We start from the raw sequence: 23274 nt of genomic DNA, 5'->3' as shown, positions 1-23274 counted from the left end.
GTAAGAGGACCTGAGTTCAAATCCTATCTCTGATATTTACTACCTCAGTAACCTTGAGCAAGTTATGTAGTTTCTCTGGATCTTGGGTTCCTTGTCTGTAAATTGAGGTGCTCAGATTAAAGTGTGACATTGAGCCTCCTTCCAAATTTAGATCTCTGGTTTTTTCATGGTGTTGGTAATGGCAACAATAAGCAGGAGAAGAATGTGATGAAGGGGAAAGGAGATGATCGGGTTGGTAGTTTCTTTTCTCATCATAGTGTCAGAGTTCTGTGAAAAAAAAAATGATCTCGTTCCATATTTTATTTCTATGGTGAAGTCAGGACTTCTATGACATCAACATAATACTATTTCTTTAAATTCCCAGAAACTCACATAAAATTCCTGGAAGCCCAGGTCATGGGTTTCAGTTGCCTGCATTCTCCTCAGAATTACATCTTTCAGAGGATCCAGTTGGTGATAAAAATGCAGGGAAGAACACCCACTTGTATGCTGGACATCCTTCCTTAATAGAAGACAAGCCAAACCTACACATTCTGAGCACCCTAGGGTAAAAAACTCTCCATGTGCAGAACCCTCTTTCAGAGTTCACAAGGCCAATTTAGAGTTGAGAAAAATGCAATTTTCTAGGCTGGAGTTTGAATTCTTTCCAGTAGTAACAAATTACAGGAAATCACTCCTTAGCTGGGCCTTTAAGGCCCTCCATGATCTATATCTCCAACCTACTTTTATAGATTCATTTCTCATTACTCCCCTTTCCCAAATTCTATGTACTAACCACACTAAATTTCTTCTTTTTTCCATTTTATTTTATTTTTAATTTATGAAATAAAACCAGCATTTCCATAACATAGTATAATAAAAAAAGATGATTGCATATGAAACTGCAAATCTATTTGTGTACAGATTACTGTTCCTTTTCAATATATAATAAAGGTATCATGTAAATTTACTTTTTTCCCTTCCTTCCCTCCCCCCTCCCACCCTAGAGATGACTACCATTAGACACAAATATACATATATATAGATGTATATATGTAAAATGGGCATAATAATAACACCTACTTCTCTAGGGTGTTTTGAGGACCAAATAAGATAATATTTATAAAGTATTTAGTGCAATGCCTGGTATATAATAGACTCCAAATATACATATATATGTGTGTATATCTGTGTATGTATATGTATATATATGTGTGTGTATATACATATATATATTTATATATGTAAAATCATCCTCTACATACTTTTATTCATCAGTTCTTTCTCGATGAAGATAGAGTCTTCTTTCATATGTCCTTTATAGTTAATTTGGGTATTTATAATAGTCAAAATAATTCATTAGCTCAAAGTTGCTCTTAAAACAATATGGCTGTAACTGTATACAATGTTCTCTTGGTTTTGCTCATTTTGTTCCTCATTATTTAATGCAAATCTATCCATGGTAATTACTGAACCCCTATCCTTAAGATACTTACAGTCTACTGGGAGAATATCACATACAGGTATGCATGAATGGGTGGATGGATGGATGGATGGATGGATAGATGGATGGATGGATGGATGGAAGGATGAAATTATTAAGTATTTGCTATCCTTTCACAGATAAGGTAAAGTCAAAGGAGAAATCCAGGAATATTTCTAAAGAAGCAGAGCAATAGTATTTGAATGGATGAGGGAAGGTTAAATAGACAAGATGACTCCTGGGCAAGAGCTATGAAAGAAAAGGAGGATTTTGAGAGGCATTCCTGGATCTCTCCTTTGACTCTACTTTATCTATATAAGTATAGTAAGTGCTTAATAATTATTTTTATTTATTCATTCATTCATTCATTCATTCATTCATTCATTCATTCATTCATTCATTCATTCATTCATCCATCCTTCCATTCAGTCATGCATGCATATCTGTATGTGGTATTCTCCCAGTAGAATGTAAACAACTTAAGGATAGGGACTCTGTGATTGCCATTGCCTATTTTTGCTGTGTTATTTCAACAAAGGCTCTGCTGTTATATGTCAAGCCTTTGGATTTTTCCCCCTCATTGACCCTTTATCCCATTCCCCTTGGTATTTGTTCCAAATGTTCTCTTTTCTCCTCAAACTTCCCAAACTCCCTCCCTCTCAGTAGAGGGCTCCACCAAATGTTTTACTAAAAGATAAAAATAAATATTGATATCTGATGAAAGCTCTTTCTTCTCCCCAACTCTACATTCCAAAATTACTCGACCAGCTTGGTGACACAAAGTATAGAACTTAAGTTCAAATCCAGCCTCAGACACTAAATACCTAGCTGTATAATCCTGAGTAAATCACTTAACCGCTGTCTTCCTCAGTTTCCTCAAATGTAAAATGGGCATAATAATAACACCTACTTCTCTAGGTTGTTTTGAGGACCAAATAAGATAATATTTGTAAAGTATTTAGCGCAATGCCTGGCATATAATGGACTCCTAATAAATGCTTGTTTTCTTCCTCTCTCTACCCTCTGATTCTTTTTTGTTTTAGCCTTGGGGAGAAAGTTATCCTTCTTGCAAATGCCATTCCTTCTACTTGAATTGTTGATTCTTTCCCTGGCCCTCTCCATCAGAGTTTAACTCTTCAACCACCTTCTCTTTCTCATTTTTAATCTCTCTTTTCCTATTGCTTACATAAATGTTTAGATCTATCTCTTTATTTTATTTTTTTTAAATTTGGTCTCACTATCCCCCAAACTTCCTTTCTTCTCTCTTTTGCATCATCACTATTATTTCCAACTCTAATGTCTAATGCTCAGTTCTCATTCTCTCTGTCTCTGTCTGTCTCTGTCTCTCTCTTCTTCCTCTCCATCTCTCTGTCTGTCTCTCTGTTTCTCTCTCTGTTTTTATGTGTGTGTGTATGTGTGTGTGTATGTGTGTGTGTGTGTGTCTCTTCACCCCCCTTCTTCTACAGGTAGGAGATATTGATGCTTCCCCACCAGTTGTTCCCCACTAGTAAGTCCTCCCCATGAAATTACTTCATATGTGTTTTGTGTATAATTCACTGTATATATTCACCAGCAGCAGCACCCCACCCCACACCCAATATAATATAAATTCCTTGAGGTCAAGAACTTTCATTTTTGTTTTTGTTTCTCCAGGACCTAGGAAAGTACCTTGGATGTAGTAATGCTTGGTTAAATCTTTGTTGAATTGCATTAAACAAAAACAATTTAGTTCTGTGTTCACAAGAAATTAAATTTCAATGGCCAAAAAGTTATCTGCACCATGAAAAGGTCAGTAAACATTGGAAAGCAAAATTTTATGGTTTTTATTTTCATCACCAAGTTCTCTAGATTTTTTTCTTTAATTAGCTCTTGCATCCATTCGTTTTTCTATTCTGATTGCTGTTACACTAGTCCAAGTCCTGACTGCCTCATATGTGACCTATTTCAATAACATTTCCTTTTATACTAGTCTCCCTGAACACAGCCATCAGAAAATTAATCCCCAAACACTACTTTTCATCAAACTTCCCTATTCAGAAACCATCCAAACTGTCTTCTCTCTGTTCTCAATCTACAATCTACTGTCTTATCTTTCACCATTCTTTAATGTGAACCCTCTGTTCTACCGAGAATGGTTAACTCACTATCTTCCCAAAAAAATTCTTGTTTTCCTCCCTCCATTTCTCTATCTAGTCTCTTCACCACCAGTATGGTATCCTTGCTCTTTTTTTATCTATTAACTTCCTACCCACATGTTGTACATAGCAAGTGATACTCAAACAAATGTGTTGATTGATTTCTTTATTGAGGTCATGTCAAATGTGTAGTAGAAAGAGAATCAGATCTGAAGGTAAAAACTTGAGTTCAAATCCTTCCTCCTTCTTTCATTCCCTTTAAATGTTCATGCTGTCTCCACTTGCTGGACTGTGAACTCCTCCTATCCTTTGTTTTCATATCTCTAGCAACTCACACAGTACCTGGACCACAAGAACTGCTCAATAAATGTTTGTTCCTTGACTGATCACATGATTTGTGGGTCTCTGGTCTTCATTTTTTTCCTTTGAAAAGGGCAGGGTTCTAGTATATACTTTCTAAGATCCCTTCCTACTCAAAAATCCTATGGTCCTAAAATGTCCCAAACTATAACAACATTGAAATGTAATCAGGCACAAGGTAATGAGACCCTAGTCCTTAGGAACATGTACATTGTGTTCTAGCTGATGCAATCCCCCACATGGACTTGTGAGCATATGCAGGTATTCTCTAACTGTTACCTAGCAATTTACTATATGGCAAAAAGAAACAAGTATGCATACAAAAGGCTCCAGTGACTTCACCTCAGTCTCTCTGTTTCCCAGCAGCAAGTCAGACAAGGATAGCTATAAAACCATGCACTGGGAGAGTGGTAAAGACATGCACAAAAAGCCTATTTTTCCCATTGGACCTAGATGTGACTAAAGATGCACAGTACCTCTATTCTTGCTTATTTGTATTCTTTTCTGCTCCTAGGCCAAAGTTTGGGAAATGGCAATGACCTTGAGAACTTTGAAAGGTCAGAAGAATGAACTGGTCCAGAAACTACAGTCTATGCCAGAATTTAATGGAAGCCAAGCCCATCGAGGTGCCAGCACAGACCTGTGCAGCAATTGGTTTGACCAAGAACTGTAGTATATCAACCCACTAGCCCATATTCCAGAGCATGTAGGAAGGAAGTGAATTGTCTAGCAGCTATGCCACATTAGAAAGTAAACTTGGTGGGCCAGAAGCTTTGTAGCAGCTGCTTTAAATGTTCACCCACTCTTCTCAGGGACCAAGGTTGTAGAGTACTCTTGCAACAATGTAGGAGTATACTCCAGTGTTAAGGGAAATGATTTGTATTTCTGTTTCTACTATATCTTTTAAGTACCCATACTTTTAAAAAAGATAATTGATATTGGAGTGCTAATCACTAGGTCAGTCTATTATATAAGAGAGATTATAAGTGTAACTGGAAGTAGATATTGGGTACAATATACCAGAATGTGGGGACAGGGGGATTAAGTCAATAGTATTAGAAAGACAGCCCACTGTCCCTTAGAGACACCACTAGAACCTTGGAGGGGGAGATGCAGACAGCTGCCTTCTTGGAACTCCACCTGAGATGAGTACACCCAGAGTCTAGAGAGATTACAAAAGTAACACCCAGATAATAATACTTATCTGTACATCTTAATGAAATGAACTATAAAGTTTTATATCCTTTGTGATTTCAAATGATACCTAGTTAATGGAAAAATTTTCCCTAAGGAAGACTATGATAAGAGCCATTTGGTTTGTTGGCATTTCCCTAGGAAACATTATTAAAAATCCTTCTCTGATATATTTTACCATCTGAAAACCTTAACCAGTTTTATGCATGCCCAGCATTGAAAAGTGAGGATTTCAAATCACATTTGAGCACCAGGTGTCAGTATTGTGCTTGCTTTCATACTAACTGCTGCAGAAGACACCCTACTGGTTCAAAAAAAAATTTTTAAAGCAGCTCTCATTTATATATACACATACATGCTAGCTAAACTAGAGAGGTCAGAGTCTTAGAAACAGTCTGTATAATTAAACCAAACATTTGAGAAATTACACCATCACATGCAGCCACAATGAGAATTGACTGGTTTTAGCAAGTATGTTGAAAGGAAGGCAGCAGGCCTTCATGGGCCCCAGGTGGGAAAAAGCAGATTGGACCAATGATTTTTAGATTCTTAGCCAATGCAACATATTTACCTGCAGTCTAAGCAGAAAGGAATTAGGCTGATTTCTCTGAATTTTCCCTGAAAGGTGTCTTTGGGAAAATGAGTTTTTCAAGGAATCAAGAGCAAAACAAACAAGATGGAAGTTAAAAGCTAGAAGACAATTAAGCACAAGGGAATGAGTCCTTGACTGAGAACTGACAGACTTGGGTTTTAATGCCATTGTGACTATGACACTAACTAGTCATATGCCTTGGACCTTAATTACCCCGTTATCAAAGTGGAGGAAGGAATGGAGGTGAACTATATCAATTTCTCAGATTTCTTTGAGTTCTAATATTCTGATTCCATATATTTTCAGAAGACCTGGATTAAAATTGTTTCATTTCTTTCTGCCTCAGTTTCCTCATCTGTAAAAATGAGGAGTTTGGACTAGATAGCCTCTGAAGTACCTTACAGCTGTAGCCTTCTGATCCTATCATTCTCTGAGGCAATACTTCTGACTTATTACTTCTGTGACCTTGAGCAAATTATTTCAATTCTCCAAGGAACCTGTTCCTCATAGTTAAAAAAAAAAATGAGAGGGTGGGACTAGATGACCTCTAAAGTCCCTTATGACCTTAAATCTATACTCCTATGATCTTGATGTTAGATGATCCCGAGACTCATTAGGATACTGACATGCCCTGGCTATGATATGAGATTCTCAGGCTTTCATTTGGGGGTATTAAAGACTATAATTGTCAACTTGACCTTTCAGAGATCATTGCTCAAGTACTCCCACCAGCTTTCTTTAAATCTTCACACAGCAATGGAACTTAAAGGGAGAAGAGAGATCAGCTATGTAACATACAAGGACAAGTATTTTCTAGAGTTCTTTATAGATATTTCTATGGAATTTCATAGTGAGAAGGATATATAAAGAGAAAGGCAGACGTGAGATAGAAGTGGGGGTTGAGGAGAGGAAAAGGAAGAGGAGAAGAGGTTAGAAGAAATTAGAGGAGATGAGGGAAGGAAATATCAGTTTTATATTTTGAGGAAGTAGTGCAGAGAAGTTATAAAATGAAGGTGTTGGAATGGATGGCCTTAAAATCCCCGCCAGTTCTAATATTCTGATATTCTGCAATACAGTAGAATAACTTTGGAGAAGTTTTTATTTCTTCCACAAGATGGAGCAATGAGAATTTCACTACAAAGAGGCAGTCAGGGAGGAGTTTCTTTCATTGGGGTTGTTCAGCTTTATTCTGCTGGACAAAAACCAGAGCAGATTTTGAACTATCTTCTGGAATTATATCTCATCCCCTGAAAATACCAGGGGTGAAGAAGACATTAGTCAAAGCACAGAGATATTAGCCAGAGAGCTACAGTGGAAACCAGTGGTAGAAAAGAAAGACGAACTGGCCCAGGGTGTTTAAAATACTGGGCCTCTCCAGGCATGAGAAATTCATAAGATCTTGGCTTCAGGAACAGCTGCAGTCACAGTAAGCAAATTTACCATGCAGATACATCTCCCGACATTAAGAGAGAGTTCTAGATGAGATATAATGATGCCTACTTTGAAATAAATTATTTTAATATGATCAATCACGATGTATGAATTCTGCCTGTTACTATCTTAGCCCAATGTTAATAGCCTGCTATGATTTGATTCAGTGAAATATTCCATTAATGCATCAAATCAGGCCCTGCATAAAACAATTACACCAGCAGAGTTTTATTATTACACCTATAGCCTATTTGCACTCCCCACTTTTTGCTCTTCTCTGAGTATAAATTTATAACCAGGTCATTTTAAATTTATCCCTAGAAGGAACCTAGAAAAAACAGAAGTAGAAAAAAAAAAGCCCTCCAGAGTTGCACCATGGACAGCAGTGGATGAAATCTGAGAGAAGGAGGTCATCTACTCAGAGTAGAAAGGGGAAATACCTTACCAGTGACCCAGGATCCCCAAAGCAGAACCAGTTCAAAGATATATGTGTGTACATTTGTATGTCCATGTATGCACACACATTCCTGATTAAAGTTTGGAATAGGGGGTAGAAATCAAAAGGTTTTTTTTTCCCCCATTTTAGACTTGGAACTCCCTTGGTGATTGTGTAACATATCATGTCCAAATAGAATGCAAAGGGCTCAAAAGGCTTTGACTTGGGTTTCTGGAAGTTGAGAGAGTCCTTTGTGGAAATAAATGAGATAATTTGTTCCTAAAGTCCGATGTCCAGCAAAGCTGCCCAGGCCCAGGAAGATAATCAACAGTGAATTTCAGACTCGAAAATAGATCAAGTCCAGAAATAACCATTTGGGTTAGGGGGCTTTGCCATTCTCTGAAAAAGATCCAACAACAGGTTAGTTTTGCTGAATTATTGGTTTTCCCTCTTTTTATTCCTTGTTAAATGAAAAGTTGGCTCTCTGGGAGAGGAGGGAAAGAGGGATACTTTACAAAGTAGGATATAAAAAGATATCAGTCTATTTTACTTTAATAAAAATAAAGCACCAACAAGCTCCACCCCGAACCCCAAAATGGAATGTAAGTTCCCTGAGAGTAGGTCCTATGTTCTTTTTGTTTTCATCTTCCCAGAATTTATTAGTGACCCTGATCTTTGTTGATTAGAATTTGAAATTGATAGATTAGAAATTGAAGCCTGTTCCACTTCTGCCAGTTGAAGGGTGCATTGTCATTATGCCTGCTCTGGAGAAGAGAAGCATCTGCTTACATATCATAACAGTAATTTTTCACAAGCTGGTATGTTTTATTATTAAGAGGAAAGGAATAAGCATTTACACAGTGCCTACTATATGCCAGCCACTATACTAAGCACTATACAAATATTATCTCATTTGAATTTGTGGTCAATTCATTCACTGCCATTTTAGCTCCACCCCATTTAAAATATCACATCTCTGTGCAAAATTATCTTTTGTCAAGAAAGTAAAGCTCCATAGGATCATAGATCTAGGATTGAAAGGGACCTAAAAGGCCCTTCCCTGTAGTCAAGATAGATTATGAAGGACTGGCCAAAAAGCTGCTGAAATTAATGGAAAGGGGAAGCTAGGTGGCACAGTGAATAGAGCACCAGCCCTGGATTCAGGAGGACCTGAATTCAAATGCAGTCTCACACACTTGACACTTACTGGCTGTGTGACCCTGGGCAAGTCACTTAACCCCAATTGACTCACTAAAAAAAATAATAATAGAATTAATGTAAAACTCAACCCCCTCTTTTATCTGTTTATATATCTGTCAATCTGTCCATCTGTCTGTCCATCCATCCGTCCTTCCATCCACCCATCTATCTATCTATTTATCTATCTATCTATTTATCTCTCTACTTTGGTGAGGGAATTGGGGTTAAGTGACTGGCCCAGGGTCACACAGGTAGTAAGTATCAAGTGTCTGAGGCCAGATTTGAATTCAGGTAATCCTAACTCCAGGCTAGGTGCTCTATCCATTATGCCACCTTGCTTCCCCAACAAGTCCCTCATTTTAGAGTTGAGGAAACTAAATAATTTACCCTTCATGATCTTAAATAAGATCTTAAATAAGATCTGTTTGATCTTATTTAAATAATTTACCCTTCATGAGTCTTAAATAAGATCAAACAGGCATTAAGTGACATAGGTATGAATTGAATTCATGCACTTTGAATCTACAGCCAGTGTTCATTACAGTTAAAACACCTTTGCCTGGCATTCAAGGACCTCAACAATGTGACTCCACTCTTCTTTTCTAGCTTTAATTTATATTACTCTTTCACACACTTCAGTCGAGCTAGGTTACTCTCTGTTCTTTCCAACATACCTTATGCTTTCTTCCCTCATTGACTTTTCTCATGCTATTCTCTAGGCCTGAAATATCCCAACCTCCCCTTTGGTGTAGTAGAGAAAGAACTAACAGGCTTTGTATCCAGGGGAATTGGGTTCAAAAGCCAGCTGACCCTATCCCAGTCAGAATAAAGAACTTCAACTAACTGAGGCATAAGATTCTGTCCAATTTTAGTCCTAAGATTTTTAACTGAAGTTCTCCTTCCTTCATTAAGTCTTTCCTGATAAACTGATTGATAATAATTTTTTAGCTACCTGTTCTGCACTAGGCATTGTGCTAGACCCTGGAGATACTAGTACAAAAAATGAAACAATCCCTGTTCTACCATCATCTCTAGATCTCACATAGCACTTTGTTTTCTAATTCTCTAAAGAACTTCCTTTTTAATAATGTATTTTATAGTTATCTGTGCTACCAGATTGTGATACCTTATCTAAACTTTTTATTTCCTCAAGCACATAGCACAGGTTTTGGACCTGGCAGACATTTAATAATGGATTGTTATAACTGTTTGTAATAAATGTTTGGGTAACTATATAAATTAATTCATTAAAATTTCTTAGTTAATTAATTGGTCAATGAACTTTCAGGACTTAACCCTCGTGTTTATGTAAAAATAAGCCCTGCCCCTCTATTGTATAACCAATGTTATAATTCCAGTCCATGTGTAGAAAGGAGCCCGTTTACCATTTGGCAGCATGGGTCAATTAACTTGTACCAAATATGAATAAAAAGTAAGGGCCTGTAAAACTGACCAAAATTCCAATACATTGAGCAATATAAACATGAATGTTACCAGTCACATGTGTATGGCATTTTTTATTACCTAATAGGAAAATCTCTAGGAGCTTCCTATTTCGTCTTTGTAGTTCCAATTGCTGCCACAGGGTGAAAAGAGGTGCCTTGGGTTACTGAATATTGGCCTCACAATCAGGCTTTTCTGTAGGCATGGCTAATTGTGTTTCAAGGTATTTAGCAACTGATCTGATTAATTTTTAGTTTTCCTATGAAATATTTTCTTATGGTGATATGATAATTTACTAGTTATTACAAAAGATAAATGCAGAAAAACACAATATGGGGCATATTGTAAAAGAAATAAAATACCTGGGTACACTTAGACTATTATCAATCACTACTTAGCTTAATCTAAATCTGATGTTCTCTCAGGCAAAGTAGAACTCACCCTGAATCTTATAATGAGATCAGAAGCCTTCTGGGAGAGTGTGTGCTACTTTGAAGAACTTATAACCTCTTCAGGCTTTCAAACATCAGAGGCCTGAAAGACTTTTGCTCTTTCCCCTTTCAGTCCAAAAAACTGTTTGCCAAACTCCTCGCCCTTATCAGAGTGAAGATGTCACTTTTGCATGAAATTCCATTTGTATGACTCAAAACATTAGGATGAAAAACGCAAAAATTAGTCTACTGTCTATCTAACAATAGTTGACATTTGTGGAGTATCCTTATACTCCACAGACCTTTTTCACATTTATTATTTATTCCTTACAACATTGATACGAAGTAGTTCCTCTCTCCAAACAATTCTTTTGGCCATATTCTCTCATCTTTACTATCAACATTGCTTTTTATTTGTTTTTTGCTTTGGTTTGGTTTTTTTGGTGAGGCAATTGGGGTTAAGTGACTTGCCCAGGGTCACACAGCTAGTAAGTGTTAAGTGTCTGAGGTCGGATTTGAACTCAGGTCCTCCTGAATCCAGGGCCAGTGCTCTATCCACTGCACCACCTAGCTGCCCCAACATTGCTTTTTAAATGACTTCATTTCCCATTCCTTAAATATGCTAGAAAAAGACAAATAATTTAGGAACCATTCTTACAATCACCACCTGGTTGTTCAAAGTAATATATTCAGATCTACTAAAAATTCCTAGAGTCACTTCCCTGGGACAGTTCTCCATCCATTTTGCAATCCAAATAGAAAACTTACTCTTTCTTAGTCCTTACTTACTCATCTTCTGCCTCAAACTTGAAAAAAAAAATAAAAAGAGATTTAACAATAAAATAAAGTGGTATATTTCTTTTACTCATAAATATTCTTTTAATAATCAGGAAAATTTCTGATCATACTCACATCTATGTAACCCTTTCTTCCCACTCTTTTTGTGTTTCTTTGATCATTTGAGAGCTCTTTGCATAGCATTGCTTGAGGTTACTTTTCACCTAAGCTCTTAAACTTCTGAGAATACTTAGTGCTGGGCTTTTGGCTGACATGATTTGATTCTTAAAGGTGTGATGCCCTTTCCTATTGAACATTTACAAACAGAATTTCAACGCAGATAAACAGTTTCAAAGCACAGTTACAGTGGTTTCTTTCCAACTCATGATAAATCCAACAAACAAAACAAATAAGTCCCTTACCAAGTATTCAGGAGATCTTGACTTCAAAGCATTTCTCTACTGACTTGGGTTAATTATCTTGCTTATCTGAAGTCACAGTCAAGCATATTAGTTGTTTGATATGACCCTGAAGTTTTTCAGCATTTATCTGCAAATGAAACAATTTCTGCATATGGGGTGAATAAATGTATTATTTTACTCATCCCACAATCATATCCCCATTGGGTTGTTTGCATTGACTTTTAAATCATTTTTCTTTGGTGTGTAAATCTGAGATCATCAGAAGTTGAAGGGCATCAGCCCTGGATTAACTCAATTTGAATGGTGCCTAGTACAGCCCTCAGATGCTAGCAATTATGCCCCTGATGGGAATGGTGATGATTTCCACGGTTTGTAAATATAAGTTCTTTGTACCTCTAGTCTATGATTATTTCTGTGTGATGTCAAACAAGTTACTTTAAAATAAAAAGGGAGAATAGTAAAATAGAAAGACTCTACGAGTAGGAGTCAGAAGCCTTGGGTTCTTGTCCTAAGTCCATAATTACTCTTTAATTATTAGACATTGGGAAAAATCACTTTAGCTTCTCTGAGCCTCACTTACTTCATCTGTGAAATAAGAATAGTAATTCCTACCTGAATCACAGGATTATTGTAAGCAAGAGTATGCGGAAGTCAGTTCTAATTAGCTTACCAAAGCTAATTGTTAAATTTTCAGTGTGAACATTTACACCTCAGAAATTGAAAATGCTAAAAATCAGGGCATAAATTATTGTTTTATTGATTTTCTAGACTAAAGAAATTATTGATAATGCACGTTCAACTTAACAGTGTGTGTATGAAGTTTCTCCCCTTCTATCCCTCAAACCTCCCCTCCCCAAGAGCGTGGTTGTTAAACATTTACCACCACACCCTTGTATTACTCTATAAACATTGCTTAAATATAATACAAGTGCAGTAGAAAGCTTACAGAATGAAATCTTCACCTGTCTAAAGGACCAGTGACCATAGACTAATAATAATAACTGGCATTTGTATAGTGCCCTAAGTATTGCAAAGTGCTTTACATGAATTATTTCATTTGAGCATCATTACAACACTCCTGGGTGTAAAGATCAAATAATAAATGTGAAAATGCACTATGAGCTATAAAATGTTGTATATATATATCCCATGTTACTAGTGGGCTGAGCTTTCCATTTTTCATTATCTAGTTTGGAGTTACACCATCACAGATGATAGCTTGAACAAATTGAAATTCATCTAAGTTTCAGTCACCAGGTTTCACAGGATTTTTTCCATAGTTACCAAGAAATCTAGTTGTCCTTGGATACATTCCAAGTTCATCAGAGTTTATAGGGGAGGGAGTAGAGATTAAAAGTCAGGTGGGTAGGGAATAATTCAATCTAGTAGTCCTAGTTTACATTATCCCTTTTACCATAAGAAGAATTCCCTTCTACCTCCTGTACTGTTATTCCTCATTTCATATTTTTAAAGATTTATTGATGAATTTTTTTAAAAAATCAGATCATTTCCCAATTGTCACCATTGCTACTGAACCTAGCTTCATAACAAAGAAAAATGATTAATCAAAACCCAATTAATAAAACAAGCACACTTTAGAAAATATGCACCATTCCATACTCATAGCAACACCTATCCCCTGCTCATGTGCATGCATGCACGTACACACACACACACACACACACACACACACACACACACACACTTAGAAAACAGGAAAATGTTTCATCATTTATTCCCTGGGACCCAAACTAATACTACAAATCATATTAATATGGCTACGTTTTAAAGTTCTTGGTGGTTACGGATTGTTTTTATTTGTAGTACATCTTTTATGCTATTATAATATTATTTATATGTAAATATTAATATATTGGGGTAATTATATTATTATTATTGCTATTTTTCCTTAATTCTATTTTCTTCCCTTTTTTTGGTTTATGCACGTTTTTCCATTTTTTCTGAATTCTTAGCATTCATCCTTTCTTTACAGCACAATAATATTCCAGCATATTCATATGCCACACTTTGTTCAGCCATTTCCCCAATCAATGGGGATCCACTTCATTTTCAAATGTCATTGGTTTGTTTTGCTACCACAAATGATGAATGTTTTGTTATGAATGATTTCTTTCTGTCTTTGATGTCTTTGTGGTAGATGCTGGGACCACTGGGTAAAAAAGGTATGAACAGTTCAGTGATTTCTTCTCACATTATTCCAAATTGGTTTTCCCCATTTGAATATGAGCTCCTTGAGAGCAAGAACTACTATTTTGGTTTTTCTTTGTATCCTTAGTGCTTTGCATGGTATCTGATACATTGTAGTTGCTTAATAAATTTTCTTGATAATTGGACCTGGAAATGATTGACCAATTTACAATTCTGACAATAATGTATTAATGAGCCTGTTTCCCAGAGCCCATTTAAACACTAATTTGGTCCATTTTTGTTGCTTTTGTTACTTTGAAGGATGTGAAGAGAAACCTCAGATTTATTTTAATCTACATCTCTCACCATGGAATGTTCAAGAGTATTCCCTGATACTGTATTGTTATAAAGATAAACCAGCTTTTTTAGCTTTCAAAGGGAACTCCAAGCTTAACTAGGATGATGAAGAAAGAAAAGAAGGTGTCAAGGAGACAGGCAGAGAATGAAAAGAATCTCTAGTACTAGTATATATATGTGTGTGTGTGTGTATGTATGTGTATGTATGTATGTATATATAACTTTCAAGATTACTCTGCTAATGGACCAAAGATGAGATATGAAGCTCAGTCAAGACAGGATCTCTCTTGTGGATTGGAAATTAATAGACTGTCCTTTTGAGTGATACTGGCTGTTCCTTCTTTTTGAAGGTTAGAGTTTATTGTACCTGTTTTCTGTTGTCTTTGCAAAGTTCCAAAGAGATACTTCTAAAAAATTCCTCCTTTCAAATAATTGCCTTAGAAATAGTGCCTGACAGGTCACTAGCTATATTGTTCTTGAAAAATGTTCCTAAAAAGATGTGACCAAATGCTCTCAAAAGGAGAATTGCAAACTATTAACAACCACTTGAAAAAAAATCTCCAAAATACTAATAAGAAGAGAATTGCAGATCAAAATTACTCTGAGGCTTCACTTCACATTCAACAATTGGCCAAGATAACAAAAGATATAAATGAGAAATGTTGAAGGCAGGGTGGGAAGACAGATACACTAATGCATTATTGGTGGAACTGTGAATTAGTATAGCCATTCTGGAAAACAATTTGGAATAATGCATATAGAGTAGTTAAAACGTCCATAGAAGGATTACTGTGTAAGGCATACACCCCAAGAAGAATATACACTAAAACTATTTATAGCAGTACTTTTTGTGGTAGCAAAGAACTAGAAAGAATGTAGATGCCCATCAATTTGGAAAAGGTTAAACATTTTGTGGTACATGAATGTAATGGAATATTACTATGCTATAAAAAGATTAATATGATAAATACAGAGAAGCATGGAGAGACTTACATGAGCTAATACAAAGTGAAGCAAGCAAAGCTAAGAATACAATATTCATGATGACTACAATAATTTAATGGGAAGAATAACCACCATAAAATAATCAAAAGTGAATGCTGCAAAATTACAAAGAACAAACATGGCCCCAAAGAACAAATATGAGAAGACACACCTCACCCTCTGTAGGAATGGGTAGTCTATAGATAAAGAACATTGTATATATCTTCAGCTATTTTTCTCCGTATTTATTGGTTTTGATGTTTTTTTTTCTTTTTCTTTTAAAAAATTCTTTGTCTATAGAATGGCTCTCTGGAAGAAGGGAAAAAGAAATGGGGAAATATAGGTGATATAAAGATAAAATAAATGAATATAAATGTATTTTATAAAGAAAATTAATGTTGCAATATTACAAAGAATAAGCTTGGCCCCAAGAAGATACATGGGATGATACTTCCATCCACTCCTTTCCAGAGATAGGGGTGGTCCACGGTAGTGAAACATTGCTTATATTGCCAGCTTTTTTTTCTCCTTCCTATTTTTTTCTTTTCTTAATTTTTGTTGTTGTTGTTGTTGTTATATAGAATCACGCTCTGGGAGGTAGAAGAAATCTATGGGGAGAAATTTGGTAGACATAAAAACAAATATCAATAAGAACTATATATATATATATATATACATACATATATATATATATATATATATATATATATATATATATATATATATAGTGAGGCAATTGGGGTTAAGTTACTTGCCCAGGGTCACACAGCTAGTAAGTGTTAAGTGTCTGAGGACAGATTTGAACTCAGGTCCTCCTGAATCCAGGGCCAGTGCTCTATCCACTGTGCCACCTAGCTGCCCCAAGAAGTATATTTTTTAAAAATAAGAAGAATGTTCCTTTTGCTCTCTTCTCCTATAATATGGGAGTTGAGAGAGGGAACTGACCTGTTAAATTGAAATTAACCATTCCAAGATGTATGACCATCTTCTTTATGCTTAAAGCAGGATGCTGAAATTGATGTATCCATCTCATTCTATCTACAAAGGACAGATTATGTGGATAAATGGGATTCTGATCACAGTTTGAACTATCTTCTAACAAATGTTCTCATCTCAAAATGAAGAAATGGAGTAGAAAATCTACCTTTTAGGTTGGCTGAATATACCAATTCTATTTCTGATTTCATATTGCAATATTCGAACATCCATGTTCTCAGGCTTTGTTCTTCTACTGTGAAGTCAGGCCTGCATTCCATTGTTGGCCCATTATTTGAGAATTAAAAACACAGTCTCCTCCCCTCTAGGGTAGAGAAACTCCTTGTCAACTTGGGTAATCTAATGTTTCTTTTCCATAGCCTATTATTTGCACCAATATGTATATAATGTCTGACCATGTATACTGGGTAGTGACACCAAACATGTCAATAGAGTCAGAATTATTCTTTTATCTCTCAAAAATGTAAAATTAGCCCATAGTGACAATCTTGTCTTGGAAGTGCCATGGTTATCACATGGCAAGAAATGAGACAAATGCTATTTAGAGGGAACATACTGTATTAGATCAGGAAATTGGATCTATCTATACTTTTGCAACTAGATGACACAGTGGATAGACTATCCTGCCTGGAGTCAGGAAGATTCCTCTTCCTGAGTTCAAATACAGACTCACTTAGTAGTTGTGTGACCTTGGGCAAGTCACTTAATCCTGTTTGCCTCAGTTTCCTGACAAATCGCTGCAGTATCTTTGCCAAGAAATCCTTAAAAGGTATCACAAAGAGTTGAACATGCCTGAAAAAATGACTAAAAAAAAAAACAACAAAAGTACTTTCATGGGGGATTTAATGAAGCTTGTACAACCAGCTCTGAAGGACACACTTGTTAGTTTAAACTATATTATTGAAATCTTATTCATCACTTTTAGTCTAAATAATCAACAAAACAATAAATCAAGCCCTGATATGTAATTGTTTGCTAATATTTGAGGTATAAATGCTCACACTAAAAATTTAATGATTGGCCGCATTATAAGCTATCTCCCTCATACCATTGAGTTTAATCTTCCTGCCCATCTGAGAACTTCATTTAATAGTCACCATGAAGATACACAAGGTGCCAAGCTGCTACTTGGAGATACAAGCTCCCTTGATGACCTACAGGTTTGGAGAATCTTGGGTCTCTCAAAGAGGAAATTCTTGAAAGGCTTTATCAGCAAGTAATATTTCAAAGGATTCTGAGGCTATATTGGGGGTGGGGCACAGCCCCTTCTAGGCTATACTTGCTTCCTTAGGAACATGCCTTCCTCAGCTTCCCCAACCTTACCATATCACAATTTATTCAAATATCTTTCTTCTTCCCAGTGGAAAGAACACAATATTTGAGATCAGGAAATCTCAATTCAAATCCAGATTCCATCATTTACTAATTATATAAGTACAGATAAACCAGTTAAATATTCTGAGTCTCAATTTCCTTGTCTAAAAAATGGGTATACCATACCTTGCTCTATTCTTATGAGGAAAAAACATCAGCCAACAGCAATGTACTAGATTGACTCAACTATAATCCCAAGCAATTTGGCCATTTCCCCTAGGGGAGCATCAGGCCTGGAGACCTCCACCCATTGGAGAGAAGATAGATTAGGTTTCCTTCCTCCACTCTCATATAGTGACTGCTTCTGTAGAAACACACCAAAGATGGCTCCTGCCACTTTGTTAGGAGAGGATCTTCATAAATTCGAGTTGTCAACATGAAATCAATTTTGCTATGGGCGAAAGTGTGTTTCATCATCCCAATATTTGCACTTGACTAAACTATATCCACAGCCTGCACAAACCCTTCTTATTTATTTATTTTTCAGCTCAACTCTGAAGCTCTGTGACAAAATTTCATCAAGGCTGTGGAGTAGAAATATTTCCAGGCTAAAGGAATGAGACCCTCAATATAACAAAGAACAAAAGTCCCAACCTCCCTGCTCCATTGTGATTGGAGAAACTAATTCAGAGATGTTTTCTACCCCAAATTCCAAATTATGTGTTATTAAACCATAAAAGATAGCAGGCTAATAATCGTAAGGAAGTCAGGTATTTCTTAATGATTTTCTGTCTTAAACCCAAAACAAATAAGTCAAATGCTTAGTCAAAGTAGAAGGGGGAACAAGGGTGGGACTTTGTTTTACAATTCCTTTTTTTCCTATACTCTTTCTTCTTCCACTGAAAGTGTCTATAAAATTTTTAAAGGAAAGTAGGTTGCTAAAATGTACTTAATTTGCCATGATAGATTGAGTCCATGCTTCAGTGACTGTAATTGAATCTGTGACCTATTTCTTTAGTAAAGTAGAAATAGTCTCTGGGGTTTTTGTCACTCCCATCTTTTAATGGAATTCAAAAAAGACTGTCAAAATGTCTACACTTTTTCTACTGGTTGTTAATGTTATTACTTTACAATTTGTTACTTTTTAATTAATCTTAATAAATGTGTACACACTCTACCTGGCAGTTGGAAATGCTAGACATCGATTCTTCACTGTCATTCAGTAAAGCAAAATTAACAGGACAGAAAGGGCAGAAGAGTCTGGCATGATCCTGACACATTATGGTTCTACTTAAAAATATTTTCAGGTTCCAGTTTCCAGTATCTGCCCCTGACAGGAGGGGAGCTCTGGAAACCCACAGTCAAAGGCCTATTGTACCAGGGTGGGGGGGGGGTTCTCTGGTTAAAAGAAGAGACCTCTTCATTTTCTGAGTCTCATCACCAAATGCTCCAACTCTGGTCAGGGCTGAAAACTTGGCAAACTGACAAACTGGGGGAACAATATTTTATTGACAAAATGCAAGAGAAAATATGTTCGCCTGCTTTTAAGTAGTGGTGTAGGAGGGTGTTACAGAACCAGATGGCCCAAGTTAGTCTTTCATTTGCCAGGCTGACAAGAAAATCCTGCCCGCTGGAGGAGCTAACCCAGGGGCATCTGCCTTGCTACTGGGCTTCACCTTGATGGTTCCTGGAGAATTTTAGGCCTCAGAACCTAACAGGGCCTATCTAAGGAGGAAGACTCTGGGTTACCTTCTTTGGGGATCTTATCTGAAAATACTTATAGTACTATCTCATGGTCAGTCATTATTTAGCAATTTAGCAAGGAACCATAGTGCAATGGAGAGAGCACTAGGCTTGAAGCAGGAGAGAATAGAATTTGAATTCCACCTCTGTTATTGTGTAATGTGTGACCACAGAAAAAGCACTGAACTTGTCTGAGTCTTGGTTTCCTTATCTGTAAAAAAAAAAGTGGAAGAAAGAAAGAGGTGGAGAGGGGAAGAGGGTAGTAACACCATAGAGCTGTTGTAAGGTGAAAATGAGATAAATGTTTAGAGATGAATGAAATGAATGTCAAAAAATAAAAACTCATTTTCTTCCATAGCTTTGCATGTTGTTGATTATTCTATTCTTTGTAGCTTTCAAAGTCCTTGCCATTTTCAAAGCCAAGCTCAAATTGCACCAAGAATCATAGAATTCTAGAAGTGAAGGTGCCAAAAAGACTAACAACTCCAAGAAGACAGGGACTTCTCTTATCTAAACTTTGCATTTCTCCCAGTAATGTAAGAGGGTACTACAAAGAAAAAGCACCTTGTAAGGACAGGAGAATGAATAAAATGACTCATCATGTAGACCAACTTTTTTCCTTTTACAAATGAATAACAAGAGATGCAGGAAAATGACGTATTTATAATCACAAAGACAGTGGCAGTTCCTGCACTAAAATTCAGGTCTTCTGGCTAGGTTCTATATCCCGTATATAGCTTGTTGGCACATAACTGTTTTCATACTGTCTCCCCCATTAGACTGTGAGCAAGGATGGCTTTTTACCTTTCTTTGTATCTTCAGTGCTTAGCACAGCATCTAGAACATTTTGTTTTATGACCTCATTAGGAGTTTTCTTCCCAAAAATGCCAGAGTGGTTTGCCATTTCTTTCTTTAACCCATTTTACAGATGAGGAAACTGAGGCAAACAGGGTTAAATGACTCTCAGCCTTGCACTTCATCCAATGTAGCACCTACCTGCCCATAGCACATAGCAAGTGCTTAAATGCTTGTTGACGGACTTCCAATCTAGTACAATGATGCCTCCTCTACAAAGCCTTCTTTGACTATTTTAGTGTTCATTGTTGTCCTACTCCTTGAACTCCTAAAGTCCAGAGTTTTGCTACACAATTTGGTGCTTCATTATAGCCTCGTGTCTATTAATTGTTGTTTCAGTAGTGATTGTCTGGTCTCCTTGCCTGTCTCTCACTAGTATGAATCTGGTCTCCTTAATTGTAGTAAAAATCTCAACCATTTAAAACACTAAGGAAGTGAGCCTTTCTTTATAGTTGTGGTTTTGTATTGCTAACTTTTTGTTTATTTGTTTTACCCTTTAGGCACCTTATTTTATTTTATTTTATTTTATTTTATTTTATTTTTTGGTGAGGCAATTGGGGTTAAGTGACTTGCCCAGGGTCACACAGCTAGTAAGTGTTAAGTGTCTGAGGCAGGATTTGAACTCAGGTCCTCCTGACTCCAGGGCCAGTCCTCTATCCACTGCACCACCTAGCTGCCCCACACCTTATTTTTTTTAACCATTTTGGATGGAAATATTAACAAAATATGTTAACACTTCCCTACATTCTCAAGCAGAGTATGCTGAATTGAATGTAATCTTCTCTTGCCACTCTGGAGCATTATTATGGACCTGAGATTCAGAGCTAGAAGAGACCTTCAAGAACATTTAGTCCAACCTGTTAATTGGACAACTGAAGAAACTACAGCTCTGTAACTTCTTCCTGGAGAAACAAATTGTCAATCCAAAATTCTAAACTTGGGCCTGTTGATTCTTCATCCAGTGATATTTTCATCATGCTATGCTATCTCTTCAACCATTGCATGACACTGTAAAATTTTAATGACCTTAGTAGCTAATGTAGTGTAGAGAGTCATTTCCCCAACCACGTTCTTCCACACCACTCTCATAATTTACAGTTCTTATGGCCTACTTGTCAAACATTTTCTACTCCATGCCTTAATGCAAGGTTATCAATGGTCAGCATGTCTGACTGTAATAGTCCTTCAACCCAGTGTTTTTCTGGTTTGCTGATTTTTCCCTGTTATAGAATTGAAAACCTGATAACTAAATTTAGTAGAACTTTGCATAAAACAATCAACTACTCGGGGGTGGCTAGGTGGCGCAGTGGATAAAGCACAGGCCCTGGATTCAGGAGGACCTGAGTTCAAATCCTGCCTCAGACACTTGACACTTACTAGCTGTGTGACCCTGGGCAAGTCACTTAACTCCCATTGCCCCGCCAAAAAAAACCCAAAAAAACAAAAAACAATCAACTACACAATCAATAAGCATTTATGATGTGTCTATGTACCTACTATTCACTGTGCTAGGTGCTGGAGATGCAAAGACAAAAATGGCATGATCTTTGACTTCAAGAACCCTGCATTCATTTATGGGAGACAATATACAATTTATACCTGCATATGCAGGAAAAAATATGAAATGAATGCATGGTAGCATTGGGAGGCAGGGCACCAGCATCTAGGGCTAGGGGGAGAAAAAGTTTCTTGCTGATGATAGAACTTGAGCTGAGTCTTAAAGCAAGGGAAGGAGCCTACAAAGAGGCAGAGATGGGAGATGTAGTATTATGTGTGAGGAGGTCATCTTTGCTGGAGCATAGGATGGAATGAAGTATGTAACAGGCCTGGAAAGGTAAACTGAGGATAGATTGTGAATAGTTTTAGAGACAAAATAGAAGAGTTTACATTTTATCCTAAGGTTGATAGGGAATCACTGGACTTTGTTGCAAGAAGGAGTGGCATGATCAGGCTTGCACTTTGGTAAAATCCCTTTGGCAACTATGTGGAAGAAAGGTTGGAATGGGGAAAGACTTTAGGCAGGGAGACCAGTTAAGAAGCTATTACACTAGTCCAGGAAAGCGGTAATGAATGCCTGATCTGAAATGATGGGATAGAGAGTACTGCAAAGGAAATAGACATGAGAGATGTAGAAATGACAGGATTTGGCAACTGATTGGATATGTGCGGTGAATAAGAATAAAGTGTTCGGGCGGCTAGGTGGCACAGTGGATAAAGCACCAGCCTTGGAGTCAGGAGTACCTGAGTTCAAATCCAGCCTCCAACACTTAACACTTACTAGCTGTGTGACCCTGGGCAAGTCACTTAACCCCAATTGCCTAACTAAAAAAAAAAAAAAAAGAATAAAGTGCTAAGGATACTCTGAGGTTCTGAACTTGGAACACTGGATAGTGGTGCTCTCAGTAGAAATGAGGAAGTCTAGAAGAGTAGGGCTTTTTGTTTTGTTTTGTTTGTTTTGTTTTTAATTTGTAAGTAAGAGATTATTAATTTTTGTGGATGTTTGAAAAATTCAACATAGAGTTCGTGATGGGGCAGGCTACATAAATGTAGAAGTCATTTGCAAAGAGATGATAATTAAATATATGGAAGCAGATAAAGTCATCCAATAAAAGAATATATAGAGAAAAGGCCCAATATACTTACAGTTATGGTCCATGATATAATTGATGAGCTACCAAAGAGGACTAAAGAAGAAAAGGAACTGGGGGAGATAAGGGGCATGAAAACTCAGGTAAGATAAAATATCCAGGAAGAGAAGATGACAAAGTGTCAAATTCCACAGAGAAGTTTAAGAAAGCCTGAAAAAAGGCCATTAGAGTTGGCAATTTAGAGATCACCAAGAACTTTGGAGAGAGACATTCCAGTAGTGTGATAAGGTCAGGAATCTGAGTGCAAAGGATTGAAAACAGAACACAAAGAAAGGAAATGAAGGTATTAAGAGGAGAAAACAGTTTTTCTCAGTAATTTGTCTGAGGAAGGGGGAAAGAGAGGGGG

Source organism: Dromiciops gliroides, chromosome 2 (genome assembly GCF_019393635.1).
Source record: "Dromiciops gliroides isolate mDroGli1 chromosome 2, mDroGli1.pri, whole genome shotgun sequence".
Taxonomy (NCBI): Eukaryota; Metazoa; Chordata; class Mammalia; order Microbiotheria; family Microbiotheriidae; genus Dromiciops; species Dromiciops gliroides.
Note: the sequence above shows the minus strand (reverse complement) of the source record.